This window comes from Benincasa hispida, chromosome 1 (genome assembly GCF_027475165.1).
Source record: "Benincasa hispida cultivar pf3 chromosome 1, pf3_genome.v1.1, whole genome shotgun sequence".
NCBI lineage: Eukaryota > Viridiplantae > Streptophyta > Magnoliopsida > Cucurbitales > Cucurbitaceae > Benincasa > Benincasa hispida.
Window position 1 is genome coordinate 54,887,594 of NC_143478.1, and position 23,129 is coordinate 54,910,722.

The following is a 23,129-nucleotide window of genomic DNA, read 5'->3' on the forward strand; positions in this document are numbered from 1 at the left end:
AATTAAGTGATCAATTTAACTAAACAATATTTTCCCGTAACCTCAACAGAGAACATGCATAAGTCAAAGAGGTATAAAACATAAGCATTAATCTAGTCATAAAGTCCTAGGGTATTCAAATAACTGAACCCCTTAGAGAATTTTGCTCATGATTAAGAACAATAGATCATAAATCATGATTCCAAGATAAATATTCAACGGATGAAAAGAAATAAAGATAGAAAAATGGAAAGAGAAACTAAATGAATTGTTAAAAAATACAATGAAATGATGTCCTCGGGCAATCTCTCACTCTCCTAATCTTTCCCTAGGGTGATTCTCCTCTCGATGGTGAATCCAATCACTCCACACGTTTTCACATGGTAGGAATGACCTAAAGTTCTCAAACTTCAGAGAAACTTTCGTTCTTGAAGCTTTCTAATTGGGAAGAGTGAGATTTTGTCAAAGAGGGCTGAATTTTGTGGATGGGTCGTGGATGCTTAAAAAGAGAAGCTTCCACCCTTTTATAGGCCCAAATTGTTGAAGAATGGTCGAATGTCATGTTTTGAACAACTTCCCATCAATTTTGGCACTAAATAATGGCTGATGATCGGGTAAATAGCAACCAAAATGACTAGACATGAATCTAAAAAGTAGGGTTTTGATGTGGTCTAATTGAAACAAAATCTGCAGAACAATCAAAATAAATGGAAAAAGCTCATAAAATCAACCTAAACTAGTAAAAATACACTTTAGAACATTAGAGGACCTAAATTTGATCATTATACCAGTTTAAATCATTTAAGGGGAAAATATCATGCATATATCAACTTTTACTAAAGAAAAGTCACAAAGTAGATGGTAAAAACATGAACTATTTGACATCTTTAGTGTGCCCACACCTTAATGCAAAACTCAATGAAAAATTAAAATAAAAAATTACCTCTAAATTGGTAAAATTCACAAATTTAGCTCTATGACATTTCACCAACTTTCTCTCACAAATTACACTTGTAAAAATGGAAAAGAATAAGAGAAATGTGAACTTTTAAGCATTTGGAGGATGAATAATGTGTTTATTAGAATTTTTTTTTCTTTGTTTTTTTTTCAAAAAGGTGGCTATCAGGATGAAAAATAATTGATTATAAAACATGAAGAATGTAAAGTTGACTATCGGATCTAGGGTAAGAGAATGGATGGTTGAGATTAAATGGAGAGAGAAAACGAATGAGATTAAATTTAGGTGCGAAAAAAATTGGAAACGGGATTTGAGACGGAAGGGAATCACACCTAACTTTTTTCTTTTCTTTTCTTTCTTTTTTTTTTTAATTCAAGATTTGGGATGTCACATGTTGCAATGTCATGATCCCACTTTTTCCATTTCCTTTTCTTTTTCTTTTCATGTATCTTCAACAACTCACCACATATTATCTTACGATTGGTTCATGATTATCTCGTCAATGTCATGTCATCAACCGCATTGAAATTTGTTTCCAATCTCTTTTACTCATATCTTTTTCCTTTGAATCCCAATTCAAACAATTCAAAATGTGTTAAAATGGTCTTTTTGAGCTCTACAAGATAAATACTTTGAAACTCTAAGAACCATTAGTACAACAACTTGAGTTTGTTATCCTCAAAATGTTTAATTTGGTTGAAGCCCTAATGCTAACATCACTAACACAACTACCTTATCAAACTAGCAATTTTTATGCACTTGAAATTCATTCTACTAGCATGTGTCATCTCTCTATTTTCGAGATCTGACCAATACTCAGTGTAGCTTTGATACCAAATGCCACATGACGTGCTTTTTTTTAAAAAAAAATTATTATAGAAATATGAAGATCCAAACCATAAACTCTGGATCACTAACACATTCTCATCGTGAAGTTTGTTGAGCATAGCACACTTAGTTAATTTGTATGCAAACTGTTCGTTTTCACTTTTCTTCTTCTTGAGGGTGCTTGTGAGTAGTGGGCATGTTTTGATAGGGTGAAGTTGTTGTTCATGTAGCTTCTTTGGAGGTGCTCTTCAACTTCTCTCTTGATGTCTCCTTATATAGTTGACTCTTGGTAACATCAAGATCATTCCACTTTAAAAAATTGGTGTTAATTAGGCCATGATCCATCACGAGTTATGAAAATGAAGAATTATAAAAGCAAAATGTGGGTTTCTTTTTAGTTCAATATTTAAAGCAAATTAGATGATATTCAATACTATGTTAATTTGCTAGAAAATCTACCTGTCACCATTTTTAGGATATGTTTGAGAGTGATGATTGATGTAATGATTTAAAAAAAAAAATTAAACATAATTGATTTTATAAAATTGATTTTTATACAATCATATTTATGTTTGGTTCCAAACTCTTAGAAGTGATTTTTGAATTATTATGTTTGATTCCAAAAGTGATTTTAGAATTACCAAATTACCACGACAATATTTTCTAGTTGAGAAATTATTTAACTAAATAATTATGGCACATATATATTTTTATTAATTAATTTCTTTATTGTTAATATTTGATGTGCATGGTTGATTTTTTTAGTAAGAAAATTGTGTATAATAAATATCGAAATAAAATTAAAAATATATATCTCATTTAATCTAGTTGTTCATACTATTAAACATTAAGTGCAAGCAATATTGTCATCTTTTAGTTCATTATTTAAAATAAAAAATAGTTTCACAAATACAAAACTGAATTAGATAGTTTTTTTTTTTTTTTTTTTGATTTTAGATCTATCACCTTAAGAAAAATTACTTAACAACTAATTCTTCCAAAATCAATTTGGAATAATATTAGATTTTTATATAATCAGTTTTAACTCAAGTAAAAATCAATATTTTAAGAGAAGGTGATTTTGGATAAGGAAAAAAAAAAGTGATTTTGACTATTGCAAAGTGACATTGAAACGTCCTCTTACTAAACTTTTCAATCTTTACATTGAAAGTACTCTTTAAGAGCCACAAGCCTTTTGATGGTATAGATATAATGAAGGGCTTTCTACAATAATAGACTATTTAAATAGGCTCAATTACACCAATAGCCTAGAGCTACTATTTTTTCACAAATGGAACCTAGTGGGCTGGAATATTACATAAAAATCAGGCCCAAATTACATCTCTACAGCATCCATAATTCTGACAATTAAACAGATACAAAATGCCACATATGGAAAAATATTAAAAAGATCCCCTTTTCTCTCTCATCATTAAAAAACTCTAAAAAAAATAAATCTATCTTCTTCTTTATCTCTACTGCAAGACCCTTGGATTTCTCTTCCCTTCTCCTCTCGATTCCCACGCCTTCTCTTCCTTTCTCTACCGCGTCTCTTCTGATTTTGTCCATTCCACTCCCATTGTTTCTGGAATCTCTGTCAGCGCTGTTGCCGGTGCTGCTTTTCTGTCAAAGATCGTCGCTGCTTGGTTTAAGGCGGCCCACTTCTTTTTCTATTTCTTTTATATATTTAGATATTTTATAATAAAACTATTAAATATTTATTTATATTATATAATATAATACATATTTAACAAAAATTAAATCATATTAATATATCGGTCGGATTCGATTTAAATATCGGTCAGAGTTGGTCAGTTTCTAACTGAATTTTACAAAATCGACTCCGATCGGTTTTTTGAAACAAATCGCCCTCCGACCTTCGATTAGGTCGGCTTCAGTCATTTGGCTCGACTTTTCGACTATCCCTGCTCATCCCTATTTTGCACTTCGAAAACAATTGCAATGAATTCAACGCGACTCTTTTTATAGTATAATATAATGAAGTTACTTGATTTATAAGATTAAGGGCAAATTTAGTTAAGGTCAAAGGGCTCATGCTTTCGTCAATTTTTTTTGGTAGTTGCAAATGTAGCCATCGACTTTTAAATATTAATAGATATAGTACAATGCAAAAAAAATTGCAAAAATAGCAAAATATAGACCTCTCGTACTCTTTTAGTGTAGACTATATTATTAGACATATTTAAATTGTTGGGTTTTATGTTCTAAAACTTGTGGTTTGTAAACAATAGAGCTTATTATGAAAATTCAATAAGTTGTTATTGAATATATGAATTGCTTATTTCATTTTAGAAATAAATCCAATAAACTTAAAGATCCATAACTATTACATGAGTACTTGAACTTTATGTGGAGACATAAAAGTGGATTAGGTTCGAGTAAATAGTCAAAATGCTCTATATATATGAATAAGGTTGGGTGTCTTATTCTGATAACTCTATCGGATGTGGCTAACTCTATAGTTGTTACAAGGAGTTGTAAAATGCTACAAACGATGTGATCCTAATTCGTACATGTTATGACATGAGAAGTGTTGACATCCTGTGTAATGGGTTTGTACAAGATCAAATCACGAAATTAGTCACTCTTACTTTATAACGCTATTTACTTTAAGATTCACTATTTCAAAGCGATGACCTAGGTAACTTGACCTTAATCTTGAGCTAACTATGAACTCCTATTTATTCGGGATTATCTTTAGATTTGCATAGGTGAGGGTTGGCTCAACAACGCCGACTCAATAAACCTCTATTTCAGGGGTAAGACTTGGTAGATAGCTGGGGACATAGGGTGCAAGATGAAATTCACTTCTACCTGCTTTCAGGAATAGTAGAGAGGTTGTTCTATTAATGTTGACTCTGGGTTTTAAAAAGAGGCCCCACCCTCTCATTGGCCCGAGAGGGACTCGATTTGTTGATCAGATCCTAAACTAATTGTTCATTAAAGGATTGGTGGGACTTAAGAAACAAGAGATAATCTCGGGGGTAAAACAAACATTTGACCAAACCATTATTACGAACAATTTGTGAAGAGTTAACTTACTAATCATGGTTATATCGAGCAGACATAATATATCTACGGGGACTGCAACTCTGGGCTTTAGTAGAGTGACCCAGTAGTTAATGGATGGGAGTTAATTCAATATAAAGAGTTTAGCCAATTAATCTCGGATCGTTGGAGCCCATGATCTGTTTGTTCACAAAGTCCCCTACTAGCTCGTAAATGGATTAGCCTTAGAGTAGCGTGATAAGTTAATTTAAAACGTTCAAATTAGAATTAAGGGAATTAGTAATTATATATGGTATAATTATGCGTTTCATTTTGGAATTAAACGAAATTGGAGAATCAATTAATATTTAAATATGATTTAAATATTAAATTCATGAATAGGGATTCATGGTGGTAGAATTAGTGTTAAATTAATTTAATATTTGATATTAAATTAATTGAATTAATTAAATTAATTAAATTGTTTGATTAATTATTTATTATTAATTTTATAAAAAATTAATTAATGAATTAATTTTGTAAAATTAATAAAAATTTCAATTTTGAAAACCAGAATTGATTTTGGAAATCAATCTGAATAAAACAAAATTGAAAGCATGAAATTGGAAAAAGTGGGAAATCTCCACTTTTTACACTTAGTAGCTCATTCATTTCCAACCATTTCCTTGAGTCAAATTTCTAAGCATGAGCTGCTCTTCATATAGCAATCTTTGATCAAGTCGAGAGTCGACGCCGTTAATTCGACTCCGAACCAAAGCAAAAGAAAAATTTGTAAATACCGAACTACTTCTACTTCTATAAAGACGTAGTAAGGGTGGTAAGTCCGAATCGATCCACAGAGAAGCGCGATTGGTTTTGTTAAGTTAATTTTCTAACTAGAGCGATAAATTGGGGGTTTTGTGTAGAAGAGATAACATGTGCGAAATTAAAATAAAAGGGAAAAATGCAATCTAGGAAAGGAATCTATCTAATTTCTAGAGCAAGAGAAAGTTCCTATTCAATTTCTTTCATTAGGCACCAATTAATTACACTAAATCTGTTAATCCCTCAACCTATTAGAAATTCAAATTAGCCCAATTAGCCAATTTTGATTAAAAATCCAAACTAGCACTAATTCAGTTTAGAACTTTTCATTCTTAGCGACATACAAGTTAAAACTAAAAAACATTAAGAAATGATTCAATTGTTGAGATATACTACAAGCCAAAAAGCCATATCTTGTAGCATGATTTATTTGAAAAGATTATACTAGGGCATACATGAGTTTGACCAGAAAAAGTCTAGACCCTAAATATGCGAGCCTAATACTTGCAACTAAATCAATCAATGATGCATAGTCTAGAATGATTTTGCAAACAAGAATTTCAATAAATTAATTTGTTAGAAGAATTTATCAAAACTCCATTAAGACTAAAACAAATCTAACAAAAGAATACACAACATTGCAGTTAAATTAATTAAAAAACCTTCAAGAAATTAAACACGGAGCTCTTGCTCAAAGAAACTAGATAGAGATTATCTCTCAATTCATAGACAAGTCTGAGATACACATCCGTTCCATTGATTACAACCCAAAATAAAAAGCAAAACTAACCTAAAGATACCAAAAATTGAAGGGAATGGATGAAGGAACGAGTTTTACTTCGGCCTTCATCAAATTGGCCTCCCAAATTCGACATGTTTTGACCTAGGGCCAAAGAGAATGTATAGAAATTGAGGCAGTGTCGCAACGCTGAAAACAATGTTGCGATGCTCACTTGTGTGCGCGCTAACCGTGTCCGTCCGTCTAAGTTTGTAGCGTCGCAATTCTGTCTTCTAGCGTTAGGGTCGAACGTCGCACGACGTTGCAATGGTGGCAATGCTGATCTTTCAGAGCGTTGCAACGCTCCCCTGCACTTCGAGCTGCTGCCTTCAAGCATTGCACAAGCGTTAGGTTTAGTAATTCAAGAGCATTGTGATGCTCCAATAGGTGTACTTTGGTCTTTTTGAATCCTTTAAAGCTTGGATGGTCAAATCTACTCCAAATTGCTTCGAATTAACCCCCATTAGCTTTAAATCACCAATTCTACCTCTTGGTTGCTCGGTACCTAAAAAATAGGAAAATAAATACGTAAAACCTAATAACAAGCCCGAATTGAGCTAGGAATAATAGCTATTTTTTAGAGAGATCAATCTTCATTATATGATAGTCTTGTAATAAATAGAGAAGATTGAAGTGAAAATCGAGCATGCAAACTGATGCACTTCATGAGTTTTTGCTGAAAGGCTTGAGAGGTTAAAGAAGATATTCTTCCAAGGTGCAACAGTGTACTTCTTCTCCAAATTCCCTTTATTCAAGCTTATTTTGAGTTCTACAACTCAATCAACGCTCCAAGAGAATAGTAGGAAAGACCTTGAGGTGGTTCACAAGTAGATTTGGAGGAGATTTGCAGCTAAATTCGAGATTCAAGTGGTTCTACAAAGGTATGTTATAAAACCCTTTTATTAGTTTATGAGAAAACTTAATTTATAGCCAAAGTTAATGAATTAGAATGCTTATTGATCTGATTTGCTTCCGTTGCTTGCTAGCATTATCTAACATAAATAATAATACGTATAATTAAAGTATGAGGTATGTATGCGAATTGATATTTTATCACATTGGTTTATTTTATTAGATTGTGCCTTATTGTGCGATCTATTTAATTAAGGTCCCAGATTCCTAATTGAGTATAGACTAAATGGGTAGAAGCTCATTCATAATTTGATTAGGGTTTAATGAGAACCCTAATTGAACTAGTATATAAAAGAGAACTTAGAGTTATGGTCTCCAATATACCAAAACAATACGCACTTTTAGAGTTTTGGTTGAGGATGACAATAGCTACCTTATAACTATCATCAAGAAAATTCGATATTTATTTATTCTTGGCAATTTGACATGAATGATCCTAAGGTTAATCATTCAATATAGATTCAGGGTGTGTTTAAATTACCTTTTGAAGTGGTTAATTTGAAAAAAAAAATCATTTTGAAAAATTTTGTGGTGTTTGGCAACTTCTCAAAATGCATTTTTTAAAAATGAATTTTAAAAATGAGTCATTTTCAAGAAATCACTCAAAACCAGATTTTAAGAAAAGAGATTTTTTTAGTAATTGACTGGAATCCATCTCATTTGTTATGTTAAACTGAAATTGCCAAAATACCACTCATACTACCCCTCCTCCCTCCACCTTTCTCCCACATTTTGACCTAGCCAAAAATTTCTTCTCTCGATTCTCTCTTTCTTTTTTTTTTTCTCATTTTTCCCAAGAACTTCACTAAGATCTTACATTCGTAGCTTCGATTTGAGGTTAGTTTTTGATGGAATGAACACATACACAATCGAAAAAAAAACGGATCTAAAGTATTCTAATTAGGTTAATTACAAAGGATAAGTATGCAAATAAATAAAGTAAAAGGGGAAGAAGAAATACAACCTTTGTAGTCCCAAAGCTTCTCCAGATTAGCTCCAATCTCCTCACGAATGGTTCTTAGATCACCACGAGAGTCTTCCTGACTATTCTCCATCCTTAGAACGGGTTGGTGGAATTCGGTGAGTGAATAATTTGGAGAGGAAAAGGTTACGTCTTTGAGAGAAAATTGTAATGAGATTATCACATAATCTCATCAATTTCAACTATGACCAAGAGGTTTTAAGATTCAAGAAACTCTTCCTTTTAAAGACCATTACATGCAAAACATGAAACTTTGAGTTTGATGAGAATTTGACACTAAAAAATCCACTAACTCAAAGTGAGATTTAGTGGGGTAAGTGTCTTCAAAGGAAGACAATACTTAGCAATTGAAAAGTTGGCATTTCTCACTCACAAATGTTGGATCTTTCCACTAACTTAATCAAATGTCAAAGTTTGACTCTCAAAGTCCAAAGTCAACAAATTTGACTTTTTTATTTCAATGTCAAAAGTCAACAATTTGACTTTCATTGCATTTTTGACATAGTTAACAAATTGACATTTAATGCAGTTTTGACTAATTCCATTTAGTTTCAAAATTAATTCTAATAATCAAATTTAAAATTAAATTAATATTAAATAATTAATTTAATTTAATATTAAATCCAACAATAATCCCAATGAATATGAATCCCTATTCATAATCTTGATATTCTCATATTTTCTCTCTCTTTATATTTAATTCATAATTAAACATTAGGTTAAATATGTCGTATATATTTACCGCTTTGCTCCAAAAATCAAATTTGAACACTTCAAATTCGTTCGTCACACTGTTCTAAGGTTTAGTCCTATATGAGATAGTAGGGGGACCTCATGGACCTACAGATCTTGGGCTCCAACAATCTGCCATCAACCGGCTAAACTCTTTAACCTAATTAACCACCATTCATTAACTACCAGGTCACTCTACTAAAGCCTAGTAGTTGCATTCCTCTTACTGTAGAGATATTATGTTCAATCGATATAATCATAATTAGTAAGCTAACCCTTCACAGGTTGTTCGTAATAACAGCTGGGTAAAAAGCTATTTTACCCCGAGATTACATCTTGCTCGTTATACTGATCCTTAATTTGTGATCCAATCACTAAACCAAGTCACTTTCGAGCCAATGAGAGGGTGGGGCCCTTTGTTTAAGACCTATAGTTAGCACTTAAGGGAACAACCTCTCTACTAACCCTAAAAGCGGGTAGGAGTGAATTCCGTCTTGCACCCTATGTCTCCAGCTATCTACCTGGTCTTATCTTTTAAATGAGAGGCTTATTGAGCCAGCGCTGTTGAGTCAACCCTCACCCATGCAAATCTAAGGATAATCCTAAAAAACATCTATATTCATAATATAATATGTCTAACATTACAAACTACGAGTTTTAGGATATGCAACCCAATAAACTCCCACTTGAACTAAAACTCCCGTGGATTTTACATATATATACAAATATATATACAATGTTGAGTAATGAGAGAATAAATACAATAAACTAGGGCATCATATACCTAGTAATTCTCCCACTTCCCCTAGTTCTATCTCTTTCACAGTCCTAGTCCCACTAGGTGACCCTCGAACACTTTAGTTGAGAATGCCTTTGTAAATGGATCCGCCAAGTTGTCTTTAAAGGCAATCTGCATGACAATGACATCTCCTCGGTGTAAGATCTCCCTAATGAGATGGTACTTGCATTCTATATATTTTCCGTGCTTATGGCTTCTAGGTTCCTTTGAGTTAGCAACTACACCATTATTACCACAATACAGAGTGATAGGAAGATACATATTTGGATTGAATTCCATATAAGTCAAGAACTTTCTGAGTCATACCGCTTCTTTAGCTGCCTCACTGGCAACTACATACTCAGCTTCCATGGTGGAGTCAGTATTACAATTTTCTTAATACTCCTCCACAATATAGCTCCTCCGTTAAGAGTGAATACTGACCCCGAAGTAGATTTCCTAGAATCTATATCGGTTTGAAAGTCAGAATCGGTGTATCCAGTAAGGATTAGAACCTTAGCATCATACACGAGCATATATTCCCTCATTCTCTAAAGATACTTAAGGATGTTTTTAATGGCAGTCCAATGATCATATCCAGGATTGGACTGATATCTGCTGACAATTCCAACTATATAACATATGTTAGGAAGAGTACACAACATGGCATATATTAAACTCCCTACTGCTGCATATAGAATTCGTTTCATAGCCTCAACCTCTTGAGGTGTCTTAGGACATTATTCTTTAGACAGATGAATTCCATGCCCGAAAGGCAACATACCTTTCTTGGAATCTTGCATTTTATATTGAGACAACATCTTGCTTGAGACAAGGCTATCGTTTTATTCTTGCGGTTTCAAACGATTTGGATCCCAAGAACATATTGTGCTTCTCCTAAATCCTTTATTTGGAATTACGTGGCTAGCCATGTCAACTAGAAATTATACTTCATTTCAAATTAGTAGAATATCATCAATATATAGAATCAGAAAGTTTATAGTTTTGTTGACAATTTTCTTGTAAACACAAGGTTCGTCAATATTATGTTCAAAGTTATAAGATTTGATCGCAGTATCAAATCGCATGTTCCAAGATCGAGACGCTTATTTTAGCCCATAAATGGACCTATTAAGCTTGCAAATCTTTTTTCTCTTAACCCTGTGCAATAAACCCTTCTTGTTGAGACATATAGATACTCTATTCAAGATAGTCATTCAAAAAAGTTGTCTTGACATCCATTTGCCAAATTTCATAATCATAAAAGTGGGAGTAGACAAGAGTATCCTAATCGACTTGATCATGGCAATCGGAGAAAAGGTTTCTTCATAGTCCACCCCCTCTCTTTGGGTGAACCCTTTTGCCACGAGTCTAGCTTTGTAGGTCTGTACCTCACCAGCTTGGTCTCGTTTTCTCTTGTAGATCCATTTGCAACCAATGGGTTTTACCTCTTCTGGTTGATCTACAAGATCCCAAACTTAATTGAAGTACATTGACTTCATTTCGAGGTCCATGGTTTTTATCCACTGGTCTTTATCCACATCACCCATTTCTTGTTTAAAATTCATTGGATCCTCTAAGCCGTCATCAGGTATAACGACCTGAGTTTTGGTTAAACCCATGTACCGTTCAGGCTGTTGCTTAACCCTCCCACTATGTCGAGGCATTCTCAACTCTTGAGAAGGATGTGAAATACCAGTTTCATCAACAACTCTTGTTGAAGGACCTGCTCAATTGATAACGGGTAGAAATGCATATTATTACAACGCAAAGATATAAAACAATGTAGGATTGCGACAGTAAAAATATGTAAAATCGTGTCCAAAAGCATTAAGTTGAGAAAATTTGATCCCATGCGCCCATCGCATTAAAGTAGCTAATTTACGTATTTTTTTGTAAGAAAATGCGTTGGCGCAAGGTAGAATTACGATTCAAGGAATTTAGCGTCTGAGCGCATTAGAAGATTGCGACCGCAATGCTATGCGATTGTATGCGTTCGCAAAAATCTGCTTAAGAAGGTGGTCGCATAGAGACGGCGCATCAATGTGAAAGCTTAATAAATCATGATGGGACAGAAAGCTGATGACGGTCGAATCCGAATTTAGTTGACAAGCTATTAACAACGCACTGTAGCAAGTACACTCAACTTTTCGGTAACAATTAATCGGCACATCAGATGGAGATTTAATGACATCTCATCAATGCAATCATTTGAGAGAAAAGCTCTTCACCCTGAAGCTCTATAAATACTGAAGGCCACCTTCGTTAAAGGAGTTCGGTTCTAGTTCCGTTCTGGTTCAGCAGTTAGAATTTTGGAGTTCTTTTCCACCATATACATAGATAGTCGTAGTCTGTAATTTCTATATACTTAGAAGGTGGAGGCGAGGGAAGAGAGACGACACCGGAAGATCGTTCCTGGTTAGCTCGAGAGAGTGCCGGGAAGTATTGAAAACAGAGAGAGGGTCGACTCTTACGAAAGCAAGAATATTCTTTTGGGTAGAGTAGAGAAAGACCCAGTGAAAAGCCTTGGGAAGCAAGATATTGCTACCAGGCTCTTATCCTTACTTTCTATTGTCATTCTGTATTCTGATTTCATTTATAAAATGGAATTTCAATATCTACATCTGTTCACTCTCTTTACATTACGCATGAGTAACTAAACTTTCGAATGGGTTGAGAAGTACTTAGCTAGCATGACTTAAGATCTTCATTTTATGTGATCATCTTGTCTTATGTATGCATCCATCACCCCTGTAGAGCTACTCGAGAGAAAGTCTAAAGAAAGAACCTAGACTTGAGAGAGCTAGGTTAGAATCTAGGCTTGAGAAAGTTAGATTAGAACTGCATAAGCAAGAGATAGAGACTTAGATATAAGTTTTGTTTGCTAACATGCATCGCATTCACCCTAGAAATAGGTTATGGTAGTATGCTGTCGCCTTGTGTATGTGTGTGTCATTCATCATTGCATAGACAAGAATAGAAGCTTAGATGTAAGTCCCATAAAAATCATCGTATACATTACATGCGTCCCAAAACAAGAGCTATAGCATTTGCATTGAGAGATGACCTGCTATTGTATGTGTGTAGCATGATCGCATAACTTGAACGCAATCTTAGGAAGTGTTAGCTAAATCCCTTCTCAACCCGTTCCCCGCATACTCATTGTAACTTTCGTTGTTATTAACTCTTTTCTCAATTTCGCCACATAGAATCTATACCTTAAACAAACATACCAACCAACTCATTGTTTTATTTGTCACCGCAAAGGAATCATAAATCACCATCGCATACTGTCTCCATAGTCCCTGTGTTCAACCTTGGGCTTACCAGGCAACCTAGTGGAATTTATACTTGGATTTTACTAAGAAAACTTGCATGTGCAACGCATACACCACCATCGCAATATACATCATTATTTCATCATATTCACAAACCATCAAGTTTGTGGCACCGTTGCCAGGGAACTACGGCAGCATATTGTGCTAACGGTAACTTTTTGATTTTCTTTGCAACTTTCTATCTCTGTGCACTGCCTCTCCTTTAGTAAAGGAAGAAGCGGGCATCGTATGAGCGAATGACAAGTTCCTGAGCCTGATTACGACCCAGAGATTGAGAGAACTTTTCGAAGAAGAAGAAGAGACAACCGCCTACATCAACAATAAGAGAGAAATCTCAATATAGGGAGCAACCGAAAGACAGAGCAGGAAATGCAAATAATATCTTGGCGAACCCCATTCTCTTGGCGAACAACCGCAACAGGAACAAAAACTCTTGTTGATCTATTTGTAGTTTCTCTGGTTATCTCACTTAATACTAGCTTACTGCGAGGTTGATGATTTTTAATGTGGTTTTTCTCTAGAAATGTTGCATTTGTCGATACAAATACTTTATCTTCCTCAGGATCATAAAAATAACCACTTTTTGTCTCTTTGGGATAGCCTAAAAATACTTTATCCCTATTCATAATCTTGATATTTAAATTTTATTTAAATATTTCCTATTTTCTCTCTTTATGTTTAATTCACAATTAAACATTAGGTTAAATATATTGTAAATATTTACCGCTTTGCTCCAAAAACCGAATTTGAACACTTCAAATTCGTTCGTTACACTGAGCTAGTAGGGTGACCTCATGGACCTACAGATCATGGGCTCCAACGATCGCGATTAACCGGCTAAACTTCTTAACTTAATTAACCACTATTCATTAACTTTTAAGTCACTCCGCAAAGCCCAGTAGTTGCACTCCTTTCACTGTAGATATATTATGTCCACTCGATATAACCATAATTAGTAAGTTAACCTTTCACAGGTTGTTCGTAATAACGGTTGGGTCAAAAGCTGGTTTACCGCCGAGATTACATCTTGCTCCTTAAGTCCCACAGATCTTATGAACAAATGGTTTGTGATCCAATCACTAAACTGAGCCCCTCTTGGGCCAATGAGAGGGTGGAACCCCTTGTTCAAGTCCCGGAGTTAGCACTTAAGGAACAACCTCTCTACTATCCCAAAAATGGGTAGGAGTGAATTTCTTCTTACACCCTATGTCCTCAGCTATCTACCCAGTCTTACCCCTAAAATGGGAGGCTTATTGAGCCGGCGTTGTAGAGCCAACCCTCACCCATGCAAATCTAAGGATAATCTTGAATAAAAGGAGTTCATAATTAGCTAAGGACTAGGTTATCGCTTTGAAATAATCAGTCTTAAACAGTAAACAACGTTATAAAATAAGAGTGACTTATTTGTTGGTCCGATCTTATGCAAACTCATTTCATAGGACGTTTCCACTCCTCATATCAATATATGAACAAATTAGGACCACTTCGTTTGTAGCACTTTAAAACAAATTGTAACAACTACAAAGTAGGCCGATCCACTCTTATGTCTCCACATAAAGTTCATGTATTCATATAATAGCCATGAATCTTTAGTTTATTGGATTTAGATTTTACAAGACTAATCACATATTCAATAAGAATTTTATTGAATAAACATCAATAACATCTTTATTGATAATAGAATATGTTTAACATTGCAAACTATGAGTTTTAGGACATAAAACCCAACAAACTCTCATTTGGACTAAAACTCCCGTGGATTTTACATATAGATACAAATATATATACAATGTTGACTAATGAGAGAATAAATACAATAAACTAGGACATCAGATATCCAGTAGTTTTTGCTTTAATTTGACATGAGATTTGGATTGTTGCTTCTCTTCTATCTTGAAGTTACTTTTGGTTGTGTTTTTTCTTCTTTTGATGGCGTTTGGATTAGATTTGTTTGGGTTTGATTGCGTTTTTCCTTGTTTGATGGCCTATGATGGCATTTTTTTTCCGTTGTGCTTTGGTTTGATAGCTACCAATATTTGTAGAACCTGCGTAAGTAGTACTGATTTTTGTTCTATTTATATGTCTATTCAAAGGAAACCCAATCGGAAACTAGATTCATGCTTATGAGTGATAGGGAAACTCTTTGAGAATAGTTTGAGAAGAGTTTGTCTGTTAATGGCCGTTTTCATCATTGTCTAATAGGGAAACTCTTCTCAAACAGATTTATTTCCCTAAATGCAATCACTTCAAAATTTCAATGGATAAAGACTTGAATTTTCTAAATTTGGGTTAAAAAGCCACGTGTTTTAGTTGAAATTTTGTTTGGTTGAGTTGTGGATTAGATTCTTGATTTGTCGTCGGGATTTGAAAAGCCACGTTTCAATTAGATTTGGAACTATATCAGCGTCAACATTGACAACATTCTTTGCCTTGTTCTTGTTCTTCTGGGTTTCAATTGTGTTGAAGTTTGTCCCTGTTTTTTTTTTTTTCCTCGAACTACTCTAGCTTGTGTTATGTTTGTTTGAATATGTATGGGAAGAAGAAGAAGGTTGATTGATGAACATGTTATTTCTTGATTTGGGTTTGTTGAGTGTGGGATTGAATTTATTTATTGGTTTTAATCTGTAAAAAATCCAACTCAATTCCTAAAAGAGATTAGAAAGCAAATGAAAAATGGACTTGGGTATTCCCCGTTTCCTAGCTAACATCGAAAAGAAACACCCACCTAAACTTTGTGATATAAGTGGGTCCTTTAAATCTATGTTAATGATATGGTCACTTTTCATTGATGGAAACTACTAAGTCCTTGACCTTTGTTCCAGTAATATCTAATTTGTATTCCTGTAATTTTTTGCTTTTTGTTGTCTAGTGATAAATGAATCCTCATCCCTGAATACAAAATTAGTTTTACTCATAGTTAAGTACCCGTCATCAAACTTATTAATAATCAACCAAATACCTCACAAAATCACTGTTCTTTTAATTCATTGCGTAGTTTCCCTTCAATCAGAATATTTTTGGTCTCGATGGCTTAGTATCTAGAATTATTACTTGCCAGCATCTTAGTAATATGCGGAGATAACCAAAGCAGAAGAAATACATTCAAAGTTTTTATTCTTTCCTTTGATTGACATTTTTCATTTATATTGTACTCCCTCTTATTCTTGCAATGTATGGAGTATTCAAGTTTCTCCATTTGTTTCTGACATGACGGTTAACCATGGATGAACCTTTCTTTTCCATGTTCCAATAAATGGATTCAATCCCACACTTAACAAACCGAGATCAAGAAATAACATGCTCATCAATCATTGTTGATTTTTGTTCTATTTATATGTTTGAGTAGTGCTTATTTTGGTAGTAAATTATGAGATCATTGTACTTTGTCTTGACTTTGTCACATTCTGTTGTTTTTTATTGTCATATTTTTCTTATCCTTGACCTAATTTTTGTCACATTGTGTTGTTTGAGGTTTATGCTATCTTTTTGGAAAAGGATCTTGACAGTGTTGTATTCCCATTATAATATGTCTCTTTGGAAGTCAATAGAAATTGAAAGTTTTCCCAAATTTGTTCTTGTGCATATCACCAATACATAGGATTTTTTTGTCGTTAGCTCTTTACTATAAAGTAATGTGTATATTAGGTTTCCACTTTATTTAAGATGTAGAGCAAACTTGTTTTTGTACTAGAGTTTCTAATATTCATTAATTTTTATTTGCTAGAGTTGTCTACCAAATAAAGATGAAAAGGAAAATCAAATAACGGCAATTTGGAATGATATTACAACTGATGCATTTAGCCAGGCTTGTGTCCCTAAAACTTTGAAAGGGAATAGGCCAAATGAACGTTTAAGTAAAGATGGATGAAAAAATGTTATTAGAATATTAGAGAAAACCAGTAGAAATTATGAATTTAGACATGAAAAATAAATGAGGTGTATTAAAGGACTAGCAGATATGAAGAGATTTGCTTGTTGCTTCTTCTTTACGGTTCCATCTCCAACAATTCGATAAGTCTTTTCATCTTCTTCTTTCTTCACCAAATCTTCTTCTTCTCCTGCCTCCTCCATTCACGATTTCTTAAGGGAAAAAAAATAGAACTTTTTTTCTCTTCTCTTCTTCTTCTTCTTCTTCTTCTTCTTCTTCTTCTTCTTCTTCAACTCAAAGTCTCCAAAAAGCAGAGAGTGTGACGTGTCCAGTTCTATTTTTTCTTAAAAAAAAAAAAAAACAGAAAGTGTGACGTACATGCTGGTGTCCAGCTCTGTTTTTCTTCATAAAATAGAAAAGAAAGTCTTGTTTTTCTTTTGCTGCCAGCCACCATTACTTTGCTATCACATTGAAATCTTTGTTTTGTCATCAAAAAACAAAAAAAGGCTTCAAAACAGAGAAGAAAACTCTACAAAACAGCAGTCGTCATCAAAATTCGAGTACGTCTTGGCTTCCAAATCCCAAATTCTCACTTTTGTGATCAATTCCTTAAGGTAGTTACTAATCAAGTTAGGTTTCTAATAATTAATGGTTGGGGACAGTATAAGAAAGGATCCGGCATGGAAATATGCAAAATTGCAAAATGATTAAGATGTAAATACATTAGTGTGTGGATTTTGTTCAAAAGTAACAAAATAAGGAGTTTTTAGAATGAAACAACACCTTGTTGGTGGTTATAGAAATGCCACGACATGTAGAAAATGTTCATATCACGTGAAGGAAGAGATTAAAGAGTATATATCTAAGAAAAATGAGATTAAAGATCAAAGAAATTTGATTGTAGACATTAATGTGGAAAATTATGGTATTGAGGATGAGGACGAAGATGAAGTGTGCATAAGTAATTCAAATAAAAGAGTGGCACTGACTTCAAAGAAGCCAAGACAAAAGGATCCAATGAATGCATATTTTACACCGAACCCGTAAAATATGATGCAAAATAGAAAGAATTGTCACACTCCCTCTCGGTCCTACCTCTAGAACCCGAAAGAAGGCGTGAGAATGGCAGATATCACCCTTTTGTGATACCTACTGCCCATCTGAATCTTTTTCACTCATTAAGCTTTAAGCCAAGGATATAAACAAAAACCGTTGGGCTAAACTTATTTTATTACAAATAGTATAACGTTAATACAGCTCTCAGACTTAACTACAAAGTTTATAACAACAACTTAAAACCGAAAGTGTGGTTGTGACGTGGCAGACCTTGACCTTAACAGCGCCCTAGAACTCCTCATCTTTTCGCTACTTGGGAAGAAAAACATGAAAGAAAAGAATGAGCTTCAAGAAGCTCAGTGAGTGGTAAAAATATAATAAGTCTCTTTCAACTTATAACAATCAAAGAATATCACAATTATGAGGTTAACATCCAAACCTCAGTCTTGAATAAGTTTGTTCTACCTGTAGTTAAAATAAAACTCAACATATATGTTCTATCTCCTATATGCACATAGTTTCTCCTCTTATAGGCTCAAAAGCTACCCTCGTCAGCCCTCTGATCCTCTCATAGGCTCAGGAACTAGGCCTCATGGCCCCCTGACCATCCCGTGAGGTTCTACTCCAGGCTCAGGAACTAGGTCTGCTAATCCCCTGACCATCCTGACCACATATTCTCATGCTTGTTCCAGCTACTCATTCATAACAACCTTTGTCGCAAACCTTTATAACCTTATCTATTACTACGCTTCTTCTGCGCTATTCTGATATTAACTTCCTTAGTTTATCCAATGATACTTCTCCTAGCCATCTCTTAGCTAGTTTTCGACCCAAACTATCTACAAATAACTTTCCTATCTCAAATTCTAATTGAGAATAACTTAATTCATTCTTACCTTTCCCGATAGATCTTCAGGTAGTGTGTGAGTTCCAGCTCAGGTTGCTTGTTAGGTTCGCCACTTCTGCTATTCCTCTAGTATAACTTTGACTAATTCCTAGGTTTCTCTTTAAACCTATGGAATCTACTCTACCACACAACCCTCTGGTTTTCCTGAACACAAATCTCAGGTTTCCCAGAAACTTATGTTCTGATACCAACTCAAAGCTATTCAAATGTTTACTCCAATACTTAAAATTTTTCTTCCCTTCAACATAAGATTTAACTTATACTTGGTTTATTTCCTTAATTACTTGCTTAAGTAGGAAAATTGGGATTCGGGTTTCACAATTACTCAAATCTACTCAAATGTATACTCCTACTTAGAATTTTTCTTTCCTTCAACATAAGATTTAACTTATACTTGGTTTATTTCTTTAATTACTTGCTTAAGTAGGGAAATTGGGATCCAGATTTCACAGGAAAGGGAAAACAAACTATGATGAATGAGGCATACAAAAAGAAAATGAGGGGGCACACCATCCAAAAAATCGCTCGATGGTTTTATGGTGCAGAAATACCTCTCAATGTCTACAATTATGAAAGCTTTGCCCCTATGATTGAAGCAATTGGGCAATTTGGTCCTGGATTGAAACCAACATCGTATCATGAGTTAAGAATGTCGTGTTTGAAAAAAGAATTAGAAGCTACAAATGAGTTGATGGAGAATCGAGGCAGAGTGGGCTAAGGTTAGATGTACTATTATGGCTGATAGATGGATAGATAGAAGAAATAGGACATTAATTAACCTTTCAGTTAATAGTCCTAAAGGCACTATATTTATTGAGTCTATCGATGCTTCATCTTATGTGAAGGATGGAAAGAAAATTTTTTAGTTACTCGAAAATTTTGTAGAAAGCATTGGAAAAGTCAATGTCGCACAAGTTGTTATGGTATGTAAGAATGCAAAATACTAACTCTTTCTTAAATTTGTTAGTCTTACCTTATGCTTCTTATTTTTCTGAAATGAAAAGCCTCAACAAATAGCCTAAATATGTTCTTATTTTACTTTGTTAATAGGGAGATTGTTAGAAGCAAAACGACCACAATTAATTTGGTCTCCATGTGCCGCTCATTGCTTGGATTTGATGTTGGAGGATATATACAAGATCCCACACATTCGTAAAACATTGAAAAGAGCCATGGAGGTTAGCAATTTCATTTACGTTCATCCCAGATTGTTAAACATGATGAGACAGTTTACTAATCAAAAGGAGTTAGTTAGACCAGCTAAGACTCGCTTTGCTACAACTTGCATAACATTATCAAGTTTACATCGTTAGAAAAACAATTTAAGAAAGATGTTTACTTCGGACGAGTGGAAAAATAGCAAATGGAGCAAAGAACAACAAGGAAAACGGGTTGTTTAAACAATTTTGTTGACAACTTTTTGGAATACCATCGTATTTGGTCTTAAAGTATCTGGCCTTTTATTGCAAGTACTTAGGTTTGTAGAGCTAAGGAGGCCATTGCCAAATCCTTCCATGGTAAGGAAGAAAAGTACAAAGATATTTTTACAGTAATTGATCGATGATTGGAGCTTTAGTTGCATCATCCTTTGCATGCAACAAGATATTATCTAAACCCAGAATTCTATTACTCAAATCCAAATATTCAAGTTGATGATGAAATTGTTAATGGGTTGTATTCATGTATAACAAAGATGGTTGCTTCCTTGGATATTCAAGACAAAATACTTAGAGAGCTAACCAAGTACAAGAAAATTGAAGGACTATTTGGACAGTCTTTAACAATAAGACAGAGAGACAAAATATCTCCAGGTACACCTTAACTTAAATTCTTTGATTAAAGTATATTGAATATCATTTCGAATTGAAAGCTACTAATATAGTTTTGATCTATAATAGAATGGTGGGATGATTTCGGACAATCAACTCCAAACTTGCAAAAAATTGTTGTCAGAATTTTAGGTCTCACTTGTAGTGCCTCTAGATGTGAACGTAATTGGAGCGTTTTTTAACAGGTTAGGTATCTTCTTTTATTTGTAGTGCCCTAGATGCGAATATAATTGAAGTTGACAATGAAATTTTTATTGTGTATACTGCTTCATAGCAAGAAAAGGAATAGATTTGCTCAAAGTCGTCTGAATGGCTTAGTATTCATAAAATATAATAGATCACTAAAGTGCCGATATAATATTCGAAACATTGTCGACCTTGTCTCTTTAAAAGAGATTGATAGTAATAAGTGGCTGATTAGAAGAATGGATGACGATTCAGAGGAGGATGATGATCTTGTTTTCGATGAAGTTTTTTTAACATGGGGCGATGTTTCAAGAGCTGCTGGAGCAAAGAACTTGGCTATTATTCTAGAGATGGTACCTCAAAAACTAAGCCTAAGACTAACGCTTCATGTTCATCTTCATCTTCCACACAACCATCGTCCCAACCCACCCCCACACCAATTAATTTTGATGACTCTGATCTCGACGAAGAAGATATAGATGGTTATAAGTCGAATTATGGAGAGAATAAGGATGAAGACCTATTTAGTGAAGATGAGTTCAATATTTAGGATTTTAGAATTATATTTGTGATTGTTTTTGTGTCGTTTCACTTAACTTGGTGTTGAATGACAATGAGTCAATGACATATTTAAATCTTATCTATCTCTTCTTTTTTTTTTTTTGTATATTCTTCTTTAAGTTACATTTCTATCCATCTATGTTTGAGTTGTATATTCTTCTTTAAGTCACATTTCTATCCATCTATATTTTAGTTGTGTAAATAAACATGTATATAATACATACATATATATATATATATATATATATATATATATATATAGTGCGTCTCACGAAAAAAGCCCGCACTTTTTTGTGCGCCTTGTGCTTAGGCTCCAGAGGGCCATTGTGCCTTAGTGTGCCTTGGGCATTTTAAAACACTGGATAGTGCAATTACAGGAAATGAAGCATGGGCAGCATCTCAAGGATTTTTACTTGGGACTTTTGAGGGAAATTTATATAGATATGTAGGTGATAATGATGATACATTTGAAGATACAGAGCATAATGACACCAATGATACTGAATATTTAATACATACGATCGGGGATCATAATCAAGAGAGGAAAAAAAAAAGAATAGGATCAAGAAGTAACGTTGTAAATAAACTTTGTAATCAATTCAAACGTGTGTGTGAATCAATCGATAATAGGAGAAGAGATCTACTAAGTTGTAGCATTTTTGAAGTGATGAATACCTTACGAGACATACCTGAAATTGTGAAAGAGGATGAGCTCTTTATAAAAGCTACAAACATTTACAAAAAAAGAAAATAGGGAAATGTTTATAGCACTATAAGAGCCCGAGCTTCAAGTCGCATGGCTTAAGCAAAAGAAAGTTTGACTCTAGATACTTAGGAAATGTTTGTTTAGATAGTGTAACTTTGAATTGTTTAGATGATTATTGTATTTGAATGTTACCTTTATTATGAATGTTTTATCATCAAACTTTATTTAGAATTTTTTGTTCCTAATTTCATTTTTTTTAATTTCTTTAATGCTTTTCAAATGTCATCTGATTATTACAATACTGGTAGCAATGATTCTTTTGATGAAACGATATTGAATATGAAATCAATAATTAGTAAAAGTGGGATGTGGTGCTGTAGTGCATCATTTTGGGTATGTTTGTAAAGAGCCTTCTTGGACATCTTCTCCAACTAGTTACAAATTTGTTATGGAGATATTGAATGGTCTTGAGGATAGATGTCACCAACAATTTAGGATCGAAGAACATATATGTTAGAAGTTGTTAGTAGTACTTGAACAACAATATAACTTTAGTAAAGCCAAATGTATGCCTTTGGAGGAGTCTTTTGCAATGTTTCTTATTACACTGGGTCATGGTTTCTCGAATAGAATGGTTAAAGGAGATTTCAACACTCAGGTGTGATTGTATCAAGGTGGTTTAATACAGTGCTAGGTGTTATTTGTCGTATGGCCATAGATGTATTTAAGCCTATAGATCCACAATTCAAATCTACTTCTGATAAAATTAAAAAGGACACTCGATATTGGCCATAGCTCAAAGATTGTATTGGGTCAATTGATGATACTGATATATAGGTTGTAGTACCTAAAAGAAAACATATACCATATATCGTTCGAAAAAGTATTACCACTAAA

General features: G+C 33.8%; 2 pseudogenes; both read left to right on the forward strand.

Annotated features, from left to right (window-relative positions):
* Positions 1 to 19,446: 19,446 nt before the first annotated feature.
* Positions 19,447 to 21,515, forward strand: LOC150038551 (uncharacterized; annotated as a pseudogene).
* Positions 21,516 to 22,511: 996 nt separating this feature from the next.
* On the forward strand, positions 22,512 to 23,093 carry LOC150038552 (uncharacterized; annotated as a pseudogene).
* Positions 23,094 to 23,129: the final 36 nt, after the last annotated feature.